Raw genomic sequence first — 18590 nt, 5'->3', positions numbered from 1 at the left:
GTTCCCGCCTAAACAGCGTGCTGTGCGCTTCCACACCGATCCGATCTCTGCCGTGTTAAAATCTAGTGGCGCTCAGCGTAATGATACAGCACAAAAAAGCCAACTGGACTTCTCAGAGTACACAAAAAACAGATATAGACTATTAAGCTTTTCACATTTTTCTGATATATACACACTACAGCACAATTGTCTAAATTTGCTTTCAAAAATAATTATTTAAGAATCGTTTGCTTTTTTTTTCTGTGGACCTACTTTTTTTATCTATATATTCCAGCCCCTCCTCTTCTTAAAAAAGAAAAAACAAGGAGTTCCGGTCACATTCGCCATTTCGGTAGCGACTGGAAAGCTATTGTTAGCTAAAAATACTGCAGTGGTCAGAGTACTGAATGTAAATTCGCTTGTTTTGCTACCCATCTCGATTTAAGGTTAAATATTTTAAGGTATATATTCTCTGAGCTAGTAACGCCGAGGAAAAACTTAATTCAAGGCGTTTTGTTTGCTCGTCAGATTCTGCGAATTTGTAGCGTTAGCGTGTTAGCTCTACAGCAGTAGACCGCAGGCTGGTTTCCGAAGATTTCAGCGTTTTCTTGCAGTAAAGCCGACCGTTTTAAAAGTGTAAAGTAAGTAAGTAGGGAACCGTTTGTATATTTTACACTCGGTAAATCGCCGACCTGGTCCGCGTCGCGCGTGATTTCAGTGAAGAGTGGAGGAGAGATGGCACCGAGCTCGGTGGGGAACTGTGCTGTATAGCACAGGTAACGTAACGACCGTTCTCCTCGACATAAACAAACCGACAGCCTCCCGCTTTTATTGATTTAATGTTTTAGTTTCTTTGCGACCTACTACGCGATGCGTGTCGTGAGTAAAACCTCGTCAAGTGGTTGGATTAAATGCATTTCTAGGCATTGTGTTATTAACATGTACGTTAGCTAATAATATAACCTAGCTGGGGTGGGGGGGGGGGGGGGACAAGCGGATCACTAGTTGAAATTTACCAAAAAGATCGTATGTGTTACCTCTCGTTTCTTCATTTATTCAAGACTAGGATGGGTTATAGCATCCACCTGACGTTATTCGGATGGTGAGTGAGGTGTTTGTGCTAACAGTGCGCAGATTGTCCTGCCTCTTCTGCTCTCGTGCTCTTGCTTCCCGCGCGGCAACCTTTTGTACATTAAAGTGGAGCTAAATATATCTGAAAGAGAGCCAACTTCGTTAAATTCTGAATTTGTCTACACACCTGGAAACGCATCATGTATATGTTGAAATTTGCTCCCTTAGCACCGTTCCATACTCAATTCATATCAAAACATCATGCTCTGTTTTGTCATTTCCGCAATCCCGATTCTTTCCTTTACATCTGAATTTGAGGTTCATATCTTGTCCACATTCAGTTTATGATTTTTTACAACAAACCTCAAATGTATTACTTTCAGGTCCATTGGTCGTATCAATAGATGCGGAGTTTCTTTTTTAGATAATTCTTTTGTATGGCAGTACTCACAAGGGCTGTCATCATTACATGAACCATATGTGCTGGGTTTGTTTATTTTCTTTTCAAAAGTGACATTTGTTTTATATATATATTTAATCGGGGTCAAAGAACGAAAAAGTGTTTACGCATAAAAAAGTGTAATACTGTTGTTAAACTGTTTTGTAGTTTTTTTTCCCCCCACAAAATGCAAAAGTTTTCGGCTTTCATTTAATTGGCAATTTGTGGTTTTTGTTTTATTCTGAGCAAAAAAATAAGAATACTTCATTACATTTTGTCCCTGATTTACAGAAGATCAGCCCAGTAAAAGTCATTCAGTGTATACAATTTTTGTGTGTCCAGGCTATATTTAGCAACAGAAATTCAATTTATGCATACATATATGCAATTAGACTAAATTACTTCTCACCCCCGAAACTTACTAATGAGGGTGTATGTTAACTTTTCCATATTTTACATTTGACCACTACTCCTATGGTTTTGCCCATTTTGTCAGTACGATTTTTTTAACAATTTAAAACACAATACAATTTAGTATGCTCCATTCTTCTTTTAGATATTTACAATAATGTACACATCAGACATAAGCATGCGTTTTTTGTTTAAATTTTTGCATCAATATTGTTTTACACTCGGAATGACACAAGTAAACTAATGTCTCATACCTAATTATTTGAATTTTTATTCTCCAAAAACTTATTTGAGGTATACATTTTTTACACCTACATTTAATGTGCTTTCTATGGACACAAAATCATTTTTGTACATTTCTTTTGATGTGGATAATCTTAAGTCTTTGACCATATAGTACTATATATACCTCTATAATATATATATATATTATATTATATAATACTATATATATATATATATCTATATATATATATATATAAAATAATTAAACAGCATAAAATGGTTCCACGTCTAGAGTTTTAAATTTTCGAAAAACAGCACACCACCGTTTTTTTATTTTTTTTTTATTCCTTTTCCTCATTTCCATTTCTTCTAAAACATGTTGTTTTTCCCCTCCTTTGGGTTGTGGGTTGGTGCTCCAGAACCAACCAAACGTATGCTTTCCTTCCAAGGGTTGGCAGAGCTGGCGTCACCGTGAATATCAGTCCGGAGATTTTGAGGCGGCTGAACGTCACTGTATGCCGCTGTCGGACGGCAGGGCCGGACAATACTGGTGTACTGCTGCTTCTGTCCTCTATCCACTTCCAGTGGCAGCATGGCTTGACCGGTGAGATGGGCATGTCTGTGTCATGGTATTCTTTTTTTATGTTGATGATGAAGGTGGTGACCTTTTGATAATCCATACTTTTGTAATCATGTTCTTAGGGTTACTGTGAATTGCACCATACAGTTACTCCAGAAAGAAAAGCGTTTTGTAATCTTTGATGATACAATGAACAATCTTTAATTTAACAAAATTTTATGAACGGAATGAATCTAGGAAGTAAAATCTCATTATTATGAAAAATTCAGTAAAACGGTGGGGAACATGGCATTTCGTAAACCATGACAAGAATAGACACTAATGAACAATTGTTTTAATTAACAGCTTGTCCATATGCACTATACAAACTTGCATTGCAAATAACCTGGAACATTTCTTTAAGGGAACAGTATAGGGAGTGTGTTTGTTCTAGGGCTGTGCAAAAAATCGAATGCGATTTTTCATGCACATCTCCACAGTAAAGGCGCTCCTGTGATTAGTAGTATATCTCCCAGCACGTGCGTTCAGATCAGGATTGTCAGGTTTTCAAAACAAAACATGCCCAATTGCTCCTCAAAACTAGTCCAAATCGCGTTTCGTTTCGGGGCGATAAAAATACCACGTTTTTTGGCAGGGTTGCACTTGGTAATATTTCTCATTTTAGGAGCTAAATATCACGTTATTGGTATTGGGGTCGCTTCAACCCGCGAACATGAAAAAACAAACCACAGACTTGGCAACACTGGTTGGCATTTACTACACAGAGCCGTGATTCACCTGACAATCTACACAAAAATCTATTAAAATGACTAAAATGCGAATTTTACCAAGGCAACCCCTGCCAAAATGACTATATTTTTACGCCCCGGGATGCTAGTATGTTTTGGACTAGTGTTTGAGAAGGGAAAACAGGGCAGGGAATTTTGTTGTGAACAACCTGGCAACCCTGATCTGAACGCCACGTGTTAGAGATATACTACTAATCACAGGAGCGTCTTTACTGAATGAGATGCGCATTGAAAAGGCTGTGCGCATGTTTGATTTTTTTGCACAGCCCTAGTGTTTGTTGCACACATGGTGGTAGCGTGATATGTCAGTCTCATTCTATTAATTGTACTAATTTTCAATCTCTTAAATTCTGCAGGTCTGCCCACTTTAGCACTCTGGCCATCAAGCAGAACCCCCTGCTGGCTGAGGCCTACTCTAACCTGGGCAACGGTTTACAAGGAGCGGGGGTCAACTTCAGGAGGGCCATCGAGCACTACCGTCATGCGCTCCGTCTCAAACCGGACTTCATCGATGGATACATCAACCTGGCAGCAGCGTTGGTGGCAGCAGGGGACATGGAGGGAGCCGTTCAAGCATATGTGTCTGCTCTCCAGTACAATCCTGTGAGTTAAGCCTCAGAAACTTTCAGAGAACCACAGTGGTTTCATGCTGTGTCATAGAGCTAGAAAAGATCTCTCTATTTTCAGAACTTTTGATGATATTTAATCCTGTTGTTAAAAGTATCGATGGCCGGTACTACTGAAATTTTAAAAATGTGACGATACCAGCATCTCCTGCTAGCATTTTGAGCGAAGTTGTGTAGATTCTCAAGCACCTCTGATTGGCCATTGTGTTCTGGTGATGCTGCAGACTATTTCTGTGATTGGCTACAATGATCATCGTTTCAATCTCTTCACTGAGCGCTTACACAGAAACACACTACAGGAGCCTTTGAAAAACCACGTCTTATCAGCGGATCCCTAATATATCTGCTCGTAGATGGATCTTTGTAGCCAATCACAGACATATCCATTGAGCGCAGTGACCAATACAGAGCTGTAAGAATCCACACAACAGCGCTCTAATGCTGGCATCATCACATTTAGAAAATTTCAGTACCGACATCAGTACTTTTGACAACACTACTATGCAATATCACACTATTTTATAGTGTAAAAATCATTTTAAACATAATTTCAAATGCTTGTAAGAAGCCTGAACAATGACTTTGACCCCTAAAATTTATCTTACATATATTAGATAATGGAAGAATGATATTGATACTAATAAAACATCTTTTAACAATTAAAATGATATTCAGGATCTTTGCAGGGTTTCGAATCAGTTATTTTAATAACCTTAGTGGCTGGATAAAGGGAGCACTAAAATCGTCACAGTGTTCACAACTGAAGTGAAGTGACATACAGCCAAGTATGGTGACCCATACTCGGAATTCGTGCTCTGCATTTAACCCATCCAAACCATTAGGCCACGACTTCCCCAAGTCTAGTATTCACAACAAAATATTAAGTGTATTGTAAATATTCTATATTTCAACCAGCCCTTGTGTATTTTGTATGTACTAGTTGTTATTTGATAATATTTTCTTTCTTCTGTTTCAGGATCTGTATTGTGTTCGCAGTGACTTGGGGACCTGCTTAAGGCGCTTGGGCGCCTGAAGAGGCAAAGGTATGTTTAAACATGTCGGCCTTTGCAACGTTTTATGTAATGTTTTTGTTTTTCATTTAAAAACCATAGCTGTAGACCATAATCCCCCGTCAGACACCTAGCCATTCTTGCCTTTGGGAGTGAGTGTTAGGCTTGTTTTGTATTTAGTAAGTTTTTGTCAGTACACTCAGGAGTGTGCTGCTTATTTTATTTCCCCACGTCAGCACTCTTTACCGTCCTACGGGTCTAGCCTCAGCATTCGACAAGAGCAGAGTGTCCCCAGAGCCACCGGGTCACCTGCATCTCACAAACCTAGTCAAAAGCAAATTCTTTTTTTTTTTTTTTTTTTTTTTTTTTTTTTGTTTAATTCAACAAGGTTAAGACCCCCCTTTACCCTCTCACTTGCTTTTTTGTTTTATTTTGTTAATTTGGATGACTAGATTACAGACACTCCCCTTTCTGAAAGTACCTTTTTTTTTTTTTTTTTTTTTTTTTTTTTTTGCCCTCTCTCACTCCAGTGCTTCTTTCTGAAACACTGCTTCATCCTGGCCCAGCCAGTCCCCACTTGCCCGCATACAAAGGAAGAAAGGCTGGGCTCTTCTGTCTCTCACCAAACGGGGGTCTTTATTCACATGCTGCAGTTTGGCATGCCTTTCTTCCCTGTAGTCTCTTGGAGGGATTTCGCTGGCTCGGTCTTGGAGAAATAAATGGACTGATGAAGATAGTGGTCCTTTGCTATGCAAAAATAAGATGGCTTCTAACCCTAACCATGCGCTTCTGGTCATTTGCATTATTCAAGGCAAATGATTCCCTTTAAAAGTTTAAAAAGTCATGGCCCTTTGGCTGTGAGTTTGGATTTACTTCCCCAGCATTACAATGCCCAAATAAATGCCACCTTTGAGACAATGTGGCTGTTTGTGTTATCGGTGGGTCCTTGGGAGTTTGTCGTGATGTGTAGAGAGAGTTCTCTCCCTGTTGGTTAGAAGCCCTCTTATTTGGTGCCTCAGGGGGGCGGGGTGGGGAAGAGTACGAGGGGCCGGCGGCCCCCCACCAGCTCTGTCGCTCCTAACCCCCGCGCGCTCGCACAGGGCCTGTGGATTGTGCGCGCGTCGAACTGTCTGCCTGACCCCTCAGTCAAGCCAACAGATGCTTTGTAAGGGCTCCATAGTGCATTCGAGTAGAGCCTGTATCATTCTGGCCTTGGCGTTTCGTTTTTTCCCCCAGTTCAGCTTCACACATCCCCTGTCTTTACGGCTTACAAGGGTTCGGGAGGGTTTACGTTTTTTCCAACACTGTGTGTCAGCCCTGGGCTGTGCCAGGCAGACAGATCGCTTTTTGCACTCCACTGCACGCGTCAGATACCATGATAGAAAGAGATATTTATACTCGCGCGACACAAGCGATGACCTCTTTATTTCAGAGCTGTGGAGGCTTCTAGATGATTATGAAGTCCTTAAACCCCAGGCTTTTTTCCATATCCATTGGCCAGGAATCAAGATGGCAGGACAGGATAAAGCAAACCAGGTATAAAACCATGTAAACAAAGACCAAAAGAATCATCGATTACATTTCTTCCCCCTTGTATGTTATGATTATCAATAATATTCCCAGAGCCCAAATGTGATCAGTTTCATTTGGGTAAGATCAAGCCAGTTGGCCTCCCTCCTTATCTCTATTTGAAAATGTGACACGGTATTGAAAGTTTGAACTTATGTGTTAATCTCATCTCAAAGCCTTTCTTCACTCTCGAGCCCTCGCGAACATACTCCTGTTTCTGAAAGTGTACAGTCCTTTCATTGCATGGGTTTAAACTGATGTTAGGTCATTTTGTATTTATTTTCCCTTTTTTTTTTTTTTTACTTGTTTTGCTTTGTCAATACAAGTTTTGATATCCATATGAAATGTCTTGATTGCAAACTTTTACTAACGCTCTTGGTTTTCTTATTTTGTCTCTTTTGGTTTTTCCACGACTGATATTGTTATTTAGAAGGTTTCAGGTGGGTGACACTATTCCTGCGTAGGTGCGGTCCGGTGGACAGGAACACTAGGGCAGCATCAGTCTTCTCCTCTTCCAGCTGCGGCCGCCCCCCCAGACAAAGTCCAAAAATATGGTAACGGGTTTGTAACAAAACAGAAAGAAAAACACCTTACTCCAATGCCTGAGTTCTTCTGTCTTGTGGCTTCCTTTGAAGAACAAAAAAAGCAAAGAAAAAAACTACATTTAATGAAAGCAAAAGAAAAAGTGTAGTGCCCAAAGTAAATTAAAAAGAGAAATGGATTGGATGTTGTTAGCAAACGAAAGCACTGTAAGAACCCTCTAACTCTCTTACTTGTTGATTATTTTTTTTCCTGTTCATTTGGATTATGATTTGTTTTTTCTCCTTTATTTGGAGTTGCAGCGTTCTGCTGAGCAGATGATGCGCTGTGAGTCTACAGCGACGCAAGGGCTGCGCAGCGTCAAAACCGCGACCAAAAGACGCGCGCTTGAACGCATTCCCCTCTCCCCTCGACCTCTGGCTGGCAGGTTGCAGACCTGCACGTGCTCCCTGCTAGCGTGGCACCCAGTGGCTGTGCAGCCTTAAACATGACACCAATGGCAACGACCATTTACGTAGTGCTAACTCTCCAACAATTAACCCCTTAAGATATGAAATAGAATTGGCCGTGGGAACTCAGTCCAGTTTGAAGGGCCCCAAAGGGTAGAGTGTTTCATAGTTTTGTGTGTGCCAGTCTGGTGGGGAGAGTCAAATCGCTCCAGGTCTGCGGTCTGCCCCCTGAGATGGCGATGGCGCAGGCGAATAGGGGGCGCTAGCGAAAACGGCGCAAGCGGCGACCACAGTGTGGGTTGCGTGCGTGGCTTTTTGCGCTCGCATTACAGGGACCTCCACCTGCACGCCGCACTTGCATTTAAGGTTGTGAAATTTACTGATATTATGTAACGTTGATGATCTAAAGCTGACTTCTCTGCACTCCACATGTTTTTGTTTTTAGTCTTAAGTGTAATATTTTAGTTCATTTAAAAGTTGTTTAGAAACTGCATAACTGAAGAATGTAAGTCGGAGTATAGGTGTTGGTTGGATTTGCGCAGCGTAGGAAAAGTGTGCAGCTTAGCGCAGCAGAATTTCGCGCACGCGAGCCCATGCTGTAGGCTCACTTTTTGCTTTTTGTGAGAATAGATTCTAACTGATTTTCTGTCTGTTTTTTGTTCTTTCTTTCTTTTTATTTGATCTTTTTTTTCTTTATTTTTACAACTCTTTCTCTATCTACTCTCTTCTATCTACCTCCTCTTCCTCCTGTTTTTTTTTTTTTTTTTTTTTTTACTGTTAAACCTTTTGAAGGCTTGTTACCTGAAGGCAATTGAAACTCAGCCAAACTTTGCCGTGGCCTGGAGTAACCTGGGCTGCGTGTTCAATGCTCAGGGGGAGATCTGGCTGGCCATACATCATTTTGAGAAGGTTGGTTGTAGATGACGATCCCACTCCCACAGTGATGATGAATGAATATAATGTTCACATGGTCTGTTCAATGGATTTACAGGCAGTGACACTGGACCCAAACTTTTTGGACGCTTACATTACTTTGGGCAATGTTCTGAAAGAGGCTCGTATCTTTGACAGGTAAGTGGTTACGTCTTCTGCCGTCACGTTTAGCCTCGCGGCCTTTTTTCACCCAGTCTGATGCATGTCATTTTCCCCTTACAGAGCTGTTGCTGGTTATCTGCGTGCCCTCAGCCTGAGCCCTAACCATGCTGTTGTCCATGGAAACCTGGCGTGCGTGTACTACGAGCAGGGTTTGATTGACCTTGCCATTGACACCTACCGTCGTGCCATGAGCTGCAGCCACACTTTCCTGATGCATACTGCAATCTCGCTAATGCTCTGAAGGAGAAGGGCCAGTGTAAGAACCTACGTTTATATTCTTGGATTATGCCTCTGTCATGCATCCCTGCTGTCTAGACTCATGTCTTCATCTTATTGAATTTTTAACCAGATTTCTTAATGCACAGTACACAGTCATTACCCTAAGGTGTGTTTACATTAATTAAATTTTGCAGACAAATAATTTTTTTTTTCCAACTTCATACTGTTGGGAAGTTTTTCGTTGCAAGAAATTCCCAACATCAAGAATTCCTATTGAAATGGCTGGATTTTCCTGCTAAAAGTCACTGGACCTTTAGAATCAAGAGCTTTATTGGCTGCTAACTTGCATTTACTTTTAGGTTTCTGAAGCTGAGGAGTGTTACAACACTGCACTGCGTCTGTGCCCAACTCATGCTGACTCCCTTAACAATCTGGCCAACATCAAGCGCGAGCAGGGCAACATCGAGGATTGCTGTGCAGCTCTACAGGAAAGCACTGGAGGTGAGGGGACCAGTGACATCCGCTGAAAATCCATATTATTATACATGTTTTAAAAAAAACTTTAAAGTGAGAGATTTAGAATCTTGTCTTACATTTTGTTTTTATTTGTTGAAAAGGTGTTCCCTGAATTTGCTGCTGCCCATTCAAACCTTGCCAGTGTCCTGCAACAGCAGGGCAAACTTCAGGAAGCTCTCATGCACTATAAGGAGGCAATCAGGTGTGTTCATGTTTGTAGCTGCAGTCTGATGTCATTTTGTGTTGGTGTTGTCTTTCAAAGTCTCACTGTCTGTTTGTTGTCAACCACTGAGCAGAATCAGCCCCACATTTGCTGATGCTTACTCTAACATGGGCAACACTCTGAAGGAGATGCAGGATGTTCAGGGGGCGCTGCAGTGCTACACTCGAGCCATTCAGATCAACCCCGCTTTTGCAGATGCTCACAGTAACTTGGCTTCCATACACAAGGTATGAATCTAGAGACCTGGAGAATTCACTTCCTTTCAGTTGTTTTCAGTGTTGCGTTGAATTCAAATGACATCTCTCTCCTCTTGAAGGATTCTGGGAACATTCCTGAAGCAATTGCATCTTACCGCACTGCCCTGAAGCTCAAGCCTGACTTGCCTGATGCTTACTGTAACCTGGCTCACTGTCTGCAGGTACGTAAACGTCTTGAATGTGTGTGTTTTCATCTTTGTGTGACATGTCATGTCATATTGTGCTCTGGTCCTCAGATTGTATGTGATTGGACTGACTACGATGAGCGCATGAAGAAGCTGGTGAGCATTGTGGCCGATCAACTGGAGAAGAACCGTCTGCCATCCGTGCATCCCCATCACAGCATGCTCTAACCCCCTCTCTCATGGTTTCCGCAAAGCAATTGCAGAGAGACATGGCAACTTGTGTCTGGATAAGGTCTGTATATTTCATTAAACATGTTCATACAGGCATTTTCTGATTTGTAACTTGTTTTTGGAGTAAAAGTAGTTCCCTAATACTTATTCAGTTCATAAGCATCAGCATAATACTTCACTTGTTCTGTAGATCAATGCTCTTCATAAACCTGCCTATGAGTATCCAAAGGACTTGAAGGCCAGTGGAGGCCGTTTGCGTGTGGCTTACATAAGCTCTGATTTTGGCAACCATCCCACGTCCCACCTGATGCAGTCCATCCCTGGCATGCACAACTCTGAGGATTTGAGGTGATGAGACTGTAATGCAGTAGTTGTTATGTATAGATCGTGGTGAGCTGGTGATTTCATACTGTTATGTTGTTTACAGGTGTTTTGCTATGCTCTCAGCCCCGATGACAGCACCAACTTCAGAGTTAAAGTCATGTCTGAGGCTCATCACTTCATTGACCTCTCACAGGTGAGTACACATGTACATGTCACAGTAGGTATATCATCTTCCTCCTCCATTCTGAGGTGTCAGTCTTGGTGTCATCGTGTTCTGTGTTCATAGATCGCCTGCAATGGAAAGGCAGCAGACAGGATCCAGCAAGATGGAGTCCACATCCTGGTCAACATGAATGGCTATACTAAAGGAGCACGCAATGAGCTGTTCGCCTTGCGCCCTGCACCCATTCAGGTTGGAATTTTGAGTTTTATTTCATGTTATCTAGTTTTATTTTGGCTATTTTTACCCAGTGGGTGATAACTTGCGTTAAAGGAGAGACCTGGCCATATTTAGGAACTTAGAAAACTCTTAATGATGATTCTCTTACAATTATAAATAAGGGCCGTCTTGCAGCTGGGCTTGGGCCTGAACTTTTAAATGGTAGCATATACTTCAGATAATATATTAAGTTCTAGTTGAATAATTAGTTATTTTTTCGGATCTACTCTAGGCCATGTGGCTTGGATACCCAGGGACCAGTGGAGCTCCGTTCATGGACTACATTATCACTGATAAGGAGACGTCTCCTTTTTGAGGTTGCAGAGCAGTACTCTGAGAAACTGGCCTACATGCCCAACACTTTTCTTCATTGGAGATCATGCCAATATGTTCCCTCACCTCAAGGTTAGTTTTTGAGTCTCTAATCACATTTTTAAAAAAATCTATAACAGAGAATGAGGCTCATGGTTTTCTTTTACGCAACAGAAAAAAAAAGCAGCGTGATAGACTTTAAGTCAAATGGCCATATTTTCGACAACCGCATTGTACTGAACGGCATTGATCTGAAAGCCTTCCTGGAAAGCCTGCCAGATATCAAAATTGTGAAGGTTAGTGAAGAAATCACTGCTTTATTAATTTCCATTACCCTGTTAAAGAGAAATGCTAATGTTTCTTTCTCATTATTCCCCTACTTTCAGATGGAATGTGATGGTCAAGAGTCAGCTGAGATGCCCATCATCCCTATGAACACGGCCGCTGAGAGGCCATCATTAACATGATCAACCAGGGCCAGATCCAGGTCACCATCAACGGCTTTACGGTCAGCAACGGCCTGGCCACCACTCAGGTACGGCCCATTGTAGGCCCTCAGTGTTGATCTGACTTCACTGCAATTTCTCTAACTTTTTGGCTTTGAAATTTGGGTTCTCAGTGGGATTTAGTCCTGTCCATCATTCATAGCATGACAGATCGCTGGGTAGTTGACCACATTTACATGCACACCGTTTTCAATTTCTTTTAATTTTTTTTTTAGACAAGTGCATGTATAAATGTTGAATAATTGGTTTACGAGACAAAATTCTGACATTATGCAAGCTGTCTTAATTGTTTCAGGTAACTGGAAATATTAGGTTAAAGTGTTCATGTGAATCACGCTCACAAAATCAATTTCTGATCAGTGATCAGATTCTGAATATTGTCTTCTGTTGTCCGTGACACCTCTGTCATGGCCACATTGACAGCATGTAATTGTTTATGGAGATTTAGCGGTGTGAAGGTGGAACGTGGCTGTATTTGCTCTTGTGCCATTTGTATTTGCAGATGAGAGACTTAATTTTTGTTTTGGTGGTGTGAAATGATTCTAATGACCTCAGATCAGTTTCCTCCTTTGATCATCTCGAAGATCGGTCAAAATGACGATTTCATAGTAGGCAGAGTCAGAGTATTACCACATGTTGTTGTTTTTCAGATTTTTACAGTGGAGGAGGTTATAGTATCTGGGACTGTAGCCTTGCAGGTATGGCACACATAAACTGGCTGAGAATAGCACGCTTTGAGACAGGATGTGTAATAGCCATTTTTTGCCTACACTTGGGCCTTCACACTGCTGTAGGTGGCACAAACCTGGTGGCAGAGAAGTTGAAAGGCTTCTAGGGACGGGCGACAGTTTTAAGGCACATGCTGTCTTTTCAGTACCTCAACTATAAAATTCATCTGTTCTTTAATCTTTCCGTTTAGATTAACAACAAGGCAGCAACAGGAGAAGAAGTTCCCAGAACAATCGTGGTGACCACCCGCTCGCAGTATGGCCTCCCTGAAGACTCTATTGTCTATTGCAACTTCAACGAGCTCTATAAGATTGACCCTCCCACCCTTAAGATGTGGGCCAATGTAAGATTTAAAAGGAGAATTCATTACTTCATTCACCAAGATGGGCTTACAAAAAAACAAAGAACAACTTAGCTATGCAACAGAATTTTTTTTTGAAATCAGTGAAATCAGCGCCACATGAAAAAAAAGTATTTTACACCCATAATACACTTTTGATTTTGATTTGATACAAAATGTAGAAGTTCGATCTGTAATTTTAACAAACCATGTATCTGTTAAAAGTCCACCGGATGATGCATAATGGCGCATTATGCGGTTAGACTTTTGCTGACCAACAAATGATGTCTGGGTCCAGGTAACTCAGAGAAAGAGTACACACAGTTCATTTACATAAACTACTGACGTTATAGTAGTACAAGGCTGAGCAAACTCTCTCTTTAAAGGGATAGTTCATCCAAACATAAAAATGATCATTTAGATATTTTGAAGAATATTTCTGATAACTTAACAATTGCATTGGTCCCCATTGACGTATAAAGTAATTCATTGAAACCAACAGTAGGTACTCATTGTAGGCAGCTCTACTCACTGTGCTCTCGGTTGTGTAGATCCTGAAGCGTGTGCCCAACAGTGTGCTTTGGCTGCTGCGCTTCCCAGCGGTGGGGTGAGCCCAATATCCAAAAGTACGCTCAGAACCTGGGCCTGCCTGCCTCCCGCATCATCTTCTCCCCGTGGCTCCCAAAGAGGAGCATGTGAGACGTGGACAGTTGGCTGATGTGTGCCTGGACACGCCGCTCTGTAACGGACACACCACAGGCATGGATGTGCTGTGGGCTGGTACCCCCCATGGTTACTATGCCAGGTAATACAAGCTAGGAGCACACACACAGCATGGTTAATTCACAGGTATTGACTAGCAGTGCTGGGTAGATTACTTAAGAAATTAGAGTCTGTTACTGATTCTGAATTACATGGTGAACACTGTAGTGAGTGAGTAACCTAATCCATTACATTACACATTGTAGTTAATATAATCAGACTCGTTTATCACATTGATTTAAATAGAATCATCTTATATTGATTGATATAAAAATACAAAGAGAAAGAAAATGTATTCCATTCTGTTTCCCAAACTGTGCTTTGAGTTTAATGAAGAGCTGATAATTAAAAAAAAAACAACAATAATAAAACACTTACTTAAAAAAGATGACAAATTGTTTGCATGTGATGCGACCATTAAATGTGTCCTTTAATTATTAACTTATTACCTTAAAATCTCAGGAGTACTTCAGGTGAAAGGTTCAGCTGATAAAAATAAAATAAAATCTCTTTGACTGTCATTGTCTGTTTTGTACACACAATGTGGATGAGCTACAACAGATAAACATGTCAGCTGAAGTGCTGAATAACAGTATTGATTAATTGATTTTGAATAGCTCTTCATTTATAGATGAACTGAGATCTTTTAGACTTTTTAGTTTTCTTTTATTGATCTTTTCAGTTGCAGTGTGCCTAACTCTAAACTTTCTATTTTTGGTTTTGGATTTTGGCTAAATGAAATCATTCCTGTAAAAACAAAAATGATTTTGGTGCATCACTATTATCAGCGTGTTTCGTATTAGTGTGATTTGTAATAACTATTGGTATTGCTCGTACTTACGGTTAGTGGTTTGTTCAGATAACTGAACTCACAGCCTTTCAAAGTATCCTCCATTTAGCATACTTAGTAAATGGATTGCATGCTTGACATACACAATAGAAAACATCATCCTTGTCCAGTGTTTGCACTATTTATCTCCAGAAGTACTGACCGATGAAATTGTCTTTGTATTTTTTTAAAACTGAAGTAATATTCATTAAAAGAGAAACTCTAAGGTCTTCATTACAACTCAACAAAACTTTAAGAAACAATAATAATACAATTTATTAAAACAATATTTGTTAAGGAATAGCTTACCAGTTTTCATCCATGATCATAATTTCACTAGCCAAAAAATAACAAATCAGTAAACACCCTGATTTCTGTAGGAGAGACACTGGCTTCACGTGTCGCTGCCTCTCAGCTCACCTGTCTTGGCTGTCCTGAGCTCATCGCTCCGAGTCGTCAGGAGTATGAAGATGTGGCTGTGAAGCTTGGCACTGATATGGAATTGTAAGTTGTTCTTGTCAATTTCCGCTTTCAAATCAAGACATGTTTAAGATCCTTGAAACACGTTTTTCCTTCATTCTGCTCAGCCTGAAGAAGGTCCGCGCCCGCGTGTGGAAGCAGCGCATCTGCAGCCCGCTCTTCAACACCAAACAGTACACCATGGACCTGGAGAGACTCTACCTGCAGATGTGGGAGCATTACTCTGCTGGAGGCAAACCTGACCACCTGGTCAAAATGCAGTCTCTGGAGAGCAGCGAGAGCACCTAAGCTAAGCTTGTCCTTGCATGTCCCCCTGACCCCCCATGTCCTCATGTGACGGTCACAGAGACTCTATGGGTGAGCACCGTGACTGTGATCCCCCACCAGCTTTTGTTTCCTTGAGCAGAGTGGACAGCAGGATGCACAAAGCTGCTCCACTGAGACTCCTACCCCTTTTCCATTGATGTTGGTTGGCTCCACTTTCGTTGTTTGTTGCTCTGCTTCTAACAGACTTTTCTGTAATTGAAGTGGACTTTATGGAAAAAAATGAAGGGGGAGTCTTAAAATAATTCAGAAAATATAAATGTAAAGTAATCATCACAGACAGGGGCTGTTTTTTTTAGTTAGGCGATGTGCTTCTTGACCTATTTTAGCTTTGTCATAATGACTTCAATCAGGGTGATGGATACATACCTCGGATCACCCATCTTTTTCCCAAATGAATGCCAACATTTCCATATGCTATCAATAGAAACTCTTTTTAAAAACATGCTGTGTGAACATGCTGAGCAGAGGAGTGTCTTATGACACAATGACAGAAGGCTTGCAAATTGCCTGAGTTTTTATTTTTATTTTTTATGATTTTTACCAGGAAAGGTCTGGGTAAGTATGTTCTAAGCTGTTTTGGTTTTTTACACTGTCTTCCTATTCACTCATTTTATTTATGCGCTGTCAGTGTCAGTTCTGTAAGGCTCTTTACGTAAACTGAAATAAAGAGGTGTGGAAAACCTTAAAGATAGTTGCACATATTTGGCTGCAGATTTTTCTTTTTCATTTATTCTTCCATTCCTTTTAGGAGCTAACACATACTGGTTATTGTGATCTGCAGGGTGTCTTGTTGCTGACTGAACCGTGATGTGCACCCATTGTAAATTTAAACACCGTTCAGTTCAATAAAGAAATGATAAAGAAACCATTTGTCCTGTTATTGAAAATAGTGCATCTGTCATCCAGTGTATACAGTATCAACGATCATAATGGGCTTTAGTCACATCACATTCATTTCAGTGTAGACTTAAGTGTAACATTTTATTTGTATCTTATTTCTTTTTATTACTCGGACTAAAGCTTTCTCAGGATTGACACAGATGTTTCCATCACCCTGTTTTAGGGATCGACCGATATGCATTTTTCAGGGCCGATGCCGATACCGATTATTACAGATCAAGGAGACCGATAACCGATATTTTGAACCGATATGTGTCTTGTGTAAAAATGAAAATTAATGTCAAAATTAAGAATAAAAAGGCCTCTGACAAAGACTCTCTTTAAATTATTTTAACACATCTTTAATTCTGAGAACTGTTCATAATAACAACATTAATATTAATAATAACAACAAACATAAAAAGTGCTGGGAGCATCCATCAGCAGCATTCTGTAAACTAAGTAAAACTTGCATCCATCAGCAGCATCCTAAACAAAGTAAAAACTTAAAAGCAAATTTAAACAGCAACAAATGAACAAATAATGGAAAATAAATGTAATCTCTCTCTCTCTCTCTCTCTCTATATATATATATATGTATGTATGTATGTGTGTGTGTGTGTGTGTGTGTGTTATATTTAGCATTTTATTTGCAACCCAGAATTACATTAAAATCACACACAACCCATATTGTAATAGTGTTTTTTTTTTTTTTTTTTTTTTTTTTGATGTTAAAATGTTTGTTTGACTGTTTATCACGGCGATACAAACTAGGAAGTATACAGGAAAGCGTCATCCAGAAACGTGCAATGTGAGATATTGACAATTTACGTTATTAGCGTAGGGTTATTAGCAGGGTGCGATTTGTGAAATAAACAAAGGGGGGGGATGCTTTTGAAAAAAATTTATGAAATGTTTTTAATACGACGGAAATTGTATTTAGTGTGATCTCAGTTTAATAAAAACATTGTAAGCCTACGTTAGGCCTATTAATTGTAATGATTTAATGTCCACGGTTATTCAAACAACAAATTACATCGAGAAAGCGAGCAAAGAACACAACGGAGCTTTTTGAAACTCCGAATCAGTTAAACCATTGCGTCGCAAAATGATTCACTGTTTCGATGCGCTTCAATCGGATCGCGAATCATTTGATTCAGATCTGGACGTCAGAGCGGGTTTGCATGATGTTTTTCAGCAGAGGCAGGGATGCATAGACCAGAAGGGGGAAATCCCCCCATCCCCCCGGCAAACCGCACCCTGGTTATAAGTGAAATGAGAGAGCGCGGCCGCGGAGATAACTAAATCAGGAATAGGGAGCTCGCGTCGCGTCAGGGCGTCAGAGCTCGCGCTTGATGCCCTTTTCAGCTCTTTCAAAATTTGCATAATGGTAATTCTGAATCTGTATGATAAATTATTTTGCAATCATGTTAGAAATAAAGCAACATTTTCTCCAAATATGCGCAATTTATTTGACTAAGAGCCCTAACGGAACGGACGCTGTTCAGTGAAGCTATGTGAACAACACAAAAAAAAAAAAACCGCAGCAGACGTGTTGAATTCATTCATGTTGATAATATATATTCACAATATAACGTTAAATTGGCCGAATGGTGAGAGAAGTAGGTTTTAGTTTCACTATCTCAGCAATGATGTGAGGATCCGTTAAAGCATATCACTGCAATGACGGACATTGACCGGGAATTCACAGTATAATAACTGAACGGGGCTTGTCATCATAAATCGATTATATTTAGGTGTTTTGCAACTTCAGTGTAGTGATTTATTGCAACTTCAGGGAACGTTTACTGCATTCTTACCTTCGAGAGATAATTTATTGATGTGTGATGATGATCACTGAAGCAGCTCCTGTGCTTTCGGTGTGAGAGCGGAACATTTTCCAGCCGCGCCAGCCGTATTGATTGGCCAGGCTCGTGACTCCCAACAAATCAGACGGACGATGGGCGGGGCTTAGTCTAGGCCACAGAGCGGTGCGCTCTGACTGAGGTGGCTGGATCAGTGCCAGATCGCGCATTTCAAAATAAAATGGTTTTATCGGCAAATCGGGTCTGAAAATTGCCGATGCCGATAACAATAAAAATGCTTAATATCGGCGCCGATAATCGGCCACGCCGATAATCGGTCGACCCCTACCCTGTTTATATGCACATTTTGAAGTATTGCATCAGAAAGGAGTGATGAAAAAAAGTCAAATAAAAAAAAAATCCCTTAATTTGCAAAAAAAAGTTTTTACGCTTGTTTGAGGTGGTTTTTAACTTTAGTGAAAAAGTGTTAATAAAAATAATGGGA

At 40.5% G+C, this 18590-nt stretch overlaps 1 pseudogene; it reads left to right on the top strand.

Moving 5' to 3' along the window:
- The first annotated feature begins 2501 nt into the window (after positions 1-2501).
- LOC122147365 lies at positions 2502-16088 on the top strand (annotated as a pseudogene).
- The last annotated feature ends 2502 nt before the right edge of the window (positions 16089-18590 follow it).

Source organism: Cyprinus carpio, chromosome A14 (genome assembly GCF_018340385.1).
Source record: "Cyprinus carpio isolate SPL01 chromosome A14, ASM1834038v1, whole genome shotgun sequence".
Classification (NCBI taxonomy): domain Eukaryota; kingdom Metazoa; phylum Chordata; class Actinopteri; order Cypriniformes; family Cyprinidae; genus Cyprinus; species Cyprinus carpio.
The sequence above is the reverse complement of the archived record's forward strand: the minus strand, read 5'-3'. Positions and strand labels throughout refer to the sequence as shown.